Genomic DNA, 8383 nt, shown 5'->3' with positions numbered 1-8383 from the left:
GCAGTAAACAGTTCAGTTCCCGCCTTTAGCATAAGGCATTTACGGCATGAAAATAATGATCACTACAGCTGTAGCCTTTGACAGATAGTAAAACCCCCACGATACCCTGTGTCCCAGAGAAATAGTATGCCCAGGCTGACCTGGTGGGCAGGCTGAGATACCAAGTGTCTCTAAGGTTTTTGTTTTTCAAAGAGTCGTAAAAAATTATTGGCAGATTCAAGAAAAGAAAGTGTAGGTGAAACCTTGGCCTGCTTGTGTCAATGTGAGCTCTGCCACCTGCTTCAGTAATGCCAGCCTTCAGCTTCATAAAATATACACAGTGTAAAGTAACATATGCAATCTGTCCTTAATATGGAGCTTATTTAAAACACTTTAACTGCCAATAATATTTCAAGTAATACATTAGTAAAAGGTATTTTGCAAAATCCTGCCTGCACTGAGGTCATTAACAAGGCTGTTATTAACATTAATAGAGACTATTTCATCTGTTAAATTATATTAAAATGCAAGTTGTGTGAACTTGAAACAGAGCAGCCCAGCGCGTCAGGCTGAGGCATCTGTGGTGCTTTGTTTTGGAGGACGAAGCCCCCAGTGTCGTGCTGGGTGCGTTCAGGGTGATCTAACCCGGTTTTATGAGTGCTGTGAGACTCTCACTTGTTCAGCGCCCAAGGCCAGAGAGCCTCAAAGCAGAGCCGAGCCGTTCTGGCACGCGGCCTGCGGGTGAATGAAGAGACACTTTTATAGCTGCAAGAGCACTTCTGCAAGCGCTTAGCAGTGGATTCATAATCCTTCAGTCATTAGGGTGCTGGCATTTTCCAAGCTGACAGTCCAGTGCGTGTATCAGAGGGCAAACATAATGTTCTCAAAAGGATTAGTGGAAGGATTTCTTATTCAAAGACTGAAATATAATTTAAGGCTATTAAACATAATTGAGAGAAGTGTAGGCAAACACAAAACCTCCAGGGACACCACAGACCTGGACAACAGTTGAACTGCCATCAGCTCTGAGAGGATTCACATGAAACCTGAGAGTGGACACAGTCCAGACTATCTTCCCTGCCATCACTGAGTGGAACATGGCAAGAAGAGGCACACGCAAGGCCTCAGACATTATCCTAAACTGATTAAATCATAATATATTTACTTACTACAGTGCTGATGTGGTGCACATGAAGTCCATGCCTGAGACATATTTTCCTGGATAGAGAGTCAGAACAGCATGAAGGCAGGAAGGACCCTGTCAGTAAATTATTCGATAACAGCGCAGCTCTGAGCAGCTCTGCAAGCAGGACACAAGCATGGGGGAGCACCCGGGGGGGTCTCCTCAGAGGGCTGACATAAGTCTCCTAATGTCCTTGGGCAGCTCCTTTCAGCTCGCATCTTCTGGAGTCCCAAAGCGGGAGATTTTGGTTCCCATCCCTGACCAAGTGCCCACCGTGTCAGCGCTTGGTGTAAAGTAATGGTCTCACTTTCCGCACCTGCAAAATGGAAACAATGATACAATTTGAGATTTACTGTTGAGACAGTCCAAGAAAATCCTATTGTCTGGCAAACCAATGCAATCCAGGAAACCAAAGTGAAATGTAGTTGCAGTCTGACCACTTGACAAGCTGCTAGCCAGCACTTGAAGACTTGAACCACCCCGCCCTTATGAAGCTGATTATATAAATTCATTCTGTTCAAGTACCATCTCAGGAACTGTAACTGCAACTCAGCAACTTACATGTGAACAAGAGTCAAATTTTATCTTTAGCTTCAGTCTGAGATTGCTGATCAGTCATTGAAACAAGAGTGTTAAATACAGGTCACATAATTTGAACAACAGCTGGTCTGTAAGGGAAGAGATCAAAACATGCACAGCACAGTAATCAAGACCAGATGTTTGTCTGAAAGATGTACTCTAGCACAAGCAGGAATTAATTAAGCCAAGTCTTACGATCTACGTTATAAGGACATCAGATGAAAACATCACAACAGTCCCTCTGCTTCATTATAAAAAAACAAAACAAAACAAAAACATAACAACTGGCCACATTTTGGCTACAAATGGTTCAGTGAACTAAAACTTGCTTTTGGATGCCCCGGGTAAGGATTTAAAGGAATGCAACAGGGATGCAGGTTTAGGTAGAGCTGAAAAAAGCCAAATCTCCACATTCAACAGGCAGCAGCACAGAAAAAAACTCTAATTTGGGTCAAAGAGATAAAGACAGGAAATGTTTTCCCTAGGAACCTACAGGATTATGACCTCTTGAGGGTGTCCTCCATCATAGAGCAAAGCTTTTTCTGGAATAGTTATCCCGTGCATTTTGTATCCTGATAGTGTTAACTCTCCACTGTGCATCTCTCAGTAATGCGTCTTGAATAGATAAATAGAAAAATGATCTGGATGGACAAAAGGCCATGCAAAGATTTCTACTAGGGAAAAAGGACTATCGGACTATTTGTGGAGCTTTACTCCTGCAATAGTGCATTTTAGGTGTACTTTCAAGACATTAGTCTGTGAAGTCCCGTACATTGGAAATAAGGTCTCAATTATGACAGTCACAGCCATATTTATTTGCAAAGATATCCTATATATGGGATATAATACCTCTTAGATTTGTGAAATGTGTAATTTGGGTTTTTTTTGTTTTGTTTTGTTTCTAATTATGAATATATTCAGAACTTACACTCTGTACACAAAGTAACTGAAACATGCCAAGTTTTGCTTTGTATGCTGTGATTTTAAGCAAAATGTTGTTGTCAGACATGTAGCTATACTGCTGTGTACATCTGCATTTAATACATATGTATATTTTTATCTGTACGTCATTAATCCAGTTGACCTATATCTCTTCTTAGTCAAAGATCGTTCATGTTTCTAATTTTTTGATTGCAAAACTGTGTATGAGGTAAAAGGAAGAAAGAAACAGTAAGAAATCACAGCCAAAGGAGAGAACACTGTCTCCAGCCAAGTCCTATATTCCCCACAGAGGCCTTAAATTTTACATTTCTAACCAAAATTAATATAAGTGAATTTGCCAGCAGATATAAGGCAAATGGAAAAGTCAGGATGGGAGGTTTTCCCCATCCATATCAACTGAGAAATAGTTTCAAATTAACAAATACATTTTAAGTCATGACAAGCAGAACTGAGAAAAAAGCTTGCAGAAGTTTATCAGAGAATAAATATCCCAAAGTTAACTCTGTTTCTTTGCTGATATTGTACATATTCTTTTATCAGTATTTGAGTAAGAATGATATCATCCTAGATTTGGCACCAATCTTTGGTGCAAGGCTTCAGCTATTTTCCGGTCCTACACGTAAGCAGTTCTTCAATAGCTACATGAACATAACTCAGCCAACCCTGGTCCTTCTGACCCAGATGAAACCCCAAAAGATCACAATCCCTTTCAAAAGTCACACTCCCAGTGCAGCCTCAGCGCCAAACACGGCACGCAGCAGGTTTCAGAGGAACTCAATGGGACTTCCCAGCTGGTCTGGTCCTGCAGAGAGACAAGCAAAACCATGGATGTAAACCAGGTTGATCTGAACTGCCCAGCAGCAGGGGAGAGGATGTGGGATGCATTGATTTGTTTGCTTTTGTGTGTTCTGTGTTTTTTCTTTTCACCATTTCTATTGGTCTGATAACATTTTGGATGGCAGAAGCTTTGTTAATACCTGCTTTCCCAAGAAGCTGGAGGCAGGGAGGCTGCAGGCAGATGCACTTTTGAACTTTTTCTGGCATTCTGTGCGTTTCTGTGAATGCAGGTGCTTTACGGAGCAGCAGTAGCAAAATGCCTGACTTAACCCTTCAGTCCCTGATACTAATATGAGTTTCCTGCCACAGGTGCATGAGGTTATTGGCAGGGCATGGAGCAAAGCTGAAGTCATCACATTTCCCGGTTGCATTTTTTTCCATAGGAAAATTGAGCCCTGATGCAGCATCTGCTTCTTAACAAAGCAGTGTGTTGTTTTCCTGCCAACACGTCATGAAACTTAAAGACATTTTAATCACTGGAATAGCTTTGCTGCTGTGACTCATGGCCAGAACCATGGGCTGAAACACAGTGCCCGGCACAAGTTAACACTAACACTGTGTAAATGTACAAACATGAGTTGTCAAAGGAGAAACATCACAATGGCCTCTTCCTATATGTTAAGATCAACGTGCTCTTCCAAGAGGAGTTGACCTCACGCTACCCCTGTAACCTCAAGGCACCAGGATACAGCCAGCACTTTCCTTGGCAAGAGGCAGTGCTGAGCAGTGCTTCCTAAAGGCTGCGGGGGGACACACTGGGGACCATGTGCAGAAACACACATGTGCTGTCCTCCAGGAGTGTGGTCCCTGGAGCTGCTCTGCGCCCTCGTGGACATGGAGAACCAGTCAGGGAAGGCAGGAGGCCCTGGACAGCACCAGCACCCTCGCTGCGGCACTGGCCGTGTCCCAGGGTCACGCGGGGCCCTGCGTGGTGCTGCAGGACCTGCCTGGCCGGTTGGGTGGCTGGGCCGGGCGCAGAGGCTGTGGAGCAGCTCAAAGGTGCTTCCAAGGCGTCTGCCGTGTGCCGGGCTCGCGCGCCGCTGCCGAGGCCGTGCGTCCCAGCGTGGCACCTGCACGCGCCGCTGTGTCAGGCTGACACAGGACAGGGCAACTGCTGCAGCCTGGGTGGCGTGTGAGCCCCCGGGTCACCTGCTTTCATAGTTTCCATGCAGAGGAAGTTCTCAGGAGAGGGAAACCAGTGGGGCTACATCATGACACATCAAGAACAGGGGGCAAATGCGCCTGGTGGTGGGGCAGGTCGGGCCTCACCTGCAGGCTTTGGGCAGGCAGAAATGGAAAGATGTGGGGGAAGAGAGGGCCATGGGCAGAGTGGCGTGACCTGGTGAGGGCAGGAGGGGTGCAAAGGAGGTGCTGAGGTGCCGGGGGGAGGGCAGGAGGGGCTCGCGCTGGGGAACTGGCGGCCCTGGCGGTAGTGCTGGTGCTGATGCTGATGCTGACGCCGGTGCCGGCGGGCTGCGCTGCGGCGGCGGGTGCGGACTACGAGTCCCGGCGTCCCCGCAGCGCGGCGCGGTGCGCAGCCGCCGCGCCGGGCACCCACCTGCCGCGCTGCGCTGCGCTGCGCTGGGGCGCGGACGGGCGCGCAGCCGCTGGCGGCGCCGGGCTCGGGCGCGGGCGGCCGCACGCGGGTAAGAGCGCGGGCCGGGGCGGCGGGGGCGCCGGGGCGGCGGCTGCGGGGCGCACGGCGCTCGCGCCCTCCGTGCCGGGCGTGAAGGACCCAGCGGGAGAGGGGAAGGTGCCCGCGGCTGCGGGGGCTGCGGCGGGGGCTGCGGAACCCGCCCCAGGCTGCGGGGCTCTGCGGAAGCATCGGGGCGTTCCCCGCCAGCCCGGGGCTCCGCTGGCGAAGCTCTGCGGGGTTCTGGTGCCAGAGGGAAATATCTGCAGTTGATCAATGAGAAATACCAAATGTGAGCATGGCAACGAAGAGAAACAAATGAAAACTGGTTAGATTCATGTCGGCACCTTGTGCTCAGGAGTAACAAATAGCTACCTTTTAACTGAAGAAGAGATAATTGATGTCTTGTATCTGTCTTACAATTGTAACCGAAAGAATAGATAATGTTCTTCCATCATGGACAATACTGTATGGGGTCTAGGAATGTCAAATCGCTTGGTAGAAGTGCTCAGTAAGTTATTGCTTTGTGTATTTCAGGCAAATATGATCAGTCTTTTCAATTTCTCATCATATGGCAGCTCTTCTATAAGAGAAATTCTCAGAATTCTCAGAAATTGCCCTTGAGCTTCCTCTTTTCTGCCATGCACTTTGGGGACGGGGGAACGAGTAACTGGAGCGAATCCCCTGGGGCCAACTGCCCCAGTATTGCAGGCATCACATCTTCAATCCTGTGCCATGATTATTTGAAAAAAGAACCAACGCTAGGGCCTATGGAGGCGTCTCCCTGCATTTTACTAATGATATTACAATCCTGTCAGCGCTGTTCGCTTTCTAGTAGCCTCTGCCTTCGCTGTGGTGCTGCATGCTGTGCAGCGGCCTTAACCGAGCCTCTGCAAAAGACTTAGATTTTTAAACTAAAGGTAACAATTAAATAAAGAAGGTTATGCAAGTCATTTCTGTGGCTTTGCTGACCTAAATTCCATATGTATCTCTCTTCCCATTCATCTAGCTTGGCTGCAAGTCACTCAGTTTAGCCAGCAGCATCTCTCCTCTTCACACCTGAATAATGATGTTCTACGTGGCCCACTTTGCCACCTCATTTCAAAACTTCTCTTCCTTTTGCAGAATATTATTGTTCACGTCTGTTACCTCACAAGCAAAATTTACACATTTCTGCTGTTATTGACCTGTCCAAGTTTTTCTTTACAGCATTCCTTAGTTATTGATTCAGATTTTATTTCACAGTTTGATGTTTTCGTGTGGTTGGTATCCTTTTGACCTAGGTTGGGGTAGCTGTGCAGGGTTTTGCATTGAAAAGCATCAGGTAGCATCCTCCAGCCATGGGGATTTGCATATGCTAGGTTAATGCTGGAGCGAATGCATTTTTCACTTACTGAACATAGCAGCCAAGCCCAGCAGTGCTGTTACGGCTTCTCTTTAGCACTGCAGTTTGGTCTTTGTCATTTGGTGCTACAGAGATTTGTAAACTTGCTTTTCTTAGCTTTAAAAATCCTTCTTTACTGGGATTATTTCAAGGAGCAGTTGGGTCTGAAGATCCAGCTGCCAATATAAGTAAGGAAATGTGAGAGAGCAGTGATAAAAAGGTAGAACATTGTTATCTCTGTTGTCTGAACAGGGAAAACAGTACTTTTCTCTAATATCACTGTTTCCTCTTTTCCTATGGGTGTTTCCAGCATGCGAAAAATAATAGTGTTGTCTTTTCCAGGAGCAGTCTGATCTTTTTTTTTTTTTTTTTTAATCAAAAGCATATTTGGGTACATTTTTTCTCCCATTTTTAATTTCATCTATCAGGATGTGCAGATGTGCATTTTTCTTATTGGTTTACAGCTAAAATGCAAAAGCAGAACAAAACAAAACAAAAATGTGCATAGAAGGAAGACAGAGCAGTTTAGGAGAGATGCAAGAAGAGTTTTTCTATCAGTAATTTAACAGTTATCACTATCAAAAGCACAGCTTGGTGTGCAGTACTGCACGCCATTAACCCAGCCCTTGGTTCTCCCTCTGTCATATTTCCCCTAGGGTGTCTCATTTGCTTAAAAAAGCAAAACTGGCCCCGATAGGTCATAACGTGACGAGGTTCTTGTTTAGCTGTTGGTAGCTTGGATACTTCACTGACAGGCTCCATATAACTGTGACCGACCAGAATGGGTACCAGCATTGGGCCCCTGGCTTCCTCATGGTGCTGAGGGATGAAGCTGGGGACAGCTCACGGCCCCAGTGCATGCTGTGCTCTCACAGTAGATGTGAAGACAGAAGGTACAGTGCTTTGTACCTCCATTAGTTGGATGGAAGACACTTCCCGCTGAACATCACAGCATTTCTGCAGTGAGCATCAGGCAGCAACTTACCCAGTTCCCCGGGGCGGCCACAGCTCCTCGGGCACCGCATCCCAAGTGCAGGAGCGTTTGCTCCGGGTGCAGCTTTTCCATCCGGGGGCAGTCGCCACCTCTGCCCAGCGGAGCCAGACCTGCAGCGGATGGGGGTTACTGAAAGGGTCATAGTGTCCCTGGTGCCCCCAGGAAATACCAGCGTGGTTGGGTTCCCCTGGTTATCGAATGCCACCTGCCTAGTCCCATTCCAGCACCCTTCCTGAGGACCCCGGTCCATCGTAATGTTACCTCCTGCCCCAGGGAGCCAGAGGCAGCGAGTGCAGCTCTGCAGCGAGGAGCTGCCACTGCTCGCAGCAGAGCTGGAGCTGGTGGATAACAGCAGGAAAAAGCTGCCGTTTCCTACTCCAGTTTGAGGAAAAAGACTTTACTCTCCAGAGCTAGCACTTTACACCATCCTCAGCTGAGGATAGTTAGTAACTAATAGTTAGTAGTTAGTAGTAGTTACTAACTAATAGTACCTATTGGATGTTCCTATTTTAGGCGAGCTAGTTAATATTCTTACAATTAAAAATAATCTTTGATATGGAAACAATTCTAGCAGTTATGATCTAAAACAGATTGTAATTCAGAAACAGATCATAAATCATGGGCCAGTGTAAAGCAAATGAATTTCTTCTCAGGACTCACTTCCATGTTTTGAATAGTTATGAATAATTTCACTAATGTTATTTTACAAACCATTTGAAATTAGTTATTTCCTAACTTTTTTTTTCATCAAAGTGGGAGAAGCAGTACTGTTTCATCTCTTTTAAAATTCTCCAGTGAAAAAAACCTTCATCTTATTCAGATCAAAGGCAGTGCCATCCCTTTATATCTTCT

At 46.5% G+C, this 8383-nt stretch overlaps 1 long non-coding RNA gene across 1 annotated transcript in view; it reads right to left on the bottom strand.

Annotated features, from left to right (window-relative positions):
* LOC148596391 (uncharacterized) overlaps positions 1 to 8383 on the bottom strand; it is a 123929-nt gene that overhangs the window by 55355 nt on the left and 60191 nt on the right. The gene's annotated exons all lie outside the window — the stretch shown is intronic.

This window comes from Tinamus guttatus, unplaced genomic scaffold (genome assembly GCF_059628265.1).
Source record: "Tinamus guttatus ecotype Peru unplaced genomic scaffold, ASM5962826v1 Tinamus_guttatus_pri_ptg000004l, whole genome shotgun sequence".
Classification (NCBI taxonomy): Eukaryota; Metazoa; Chordata; class Aves; order Tinamiformes; family Tinamidae; genus Tinamus; species Tinamus guttatus.
This window is presented reverse-complemented; position numbering and strand designations above follow the sequence as displayed.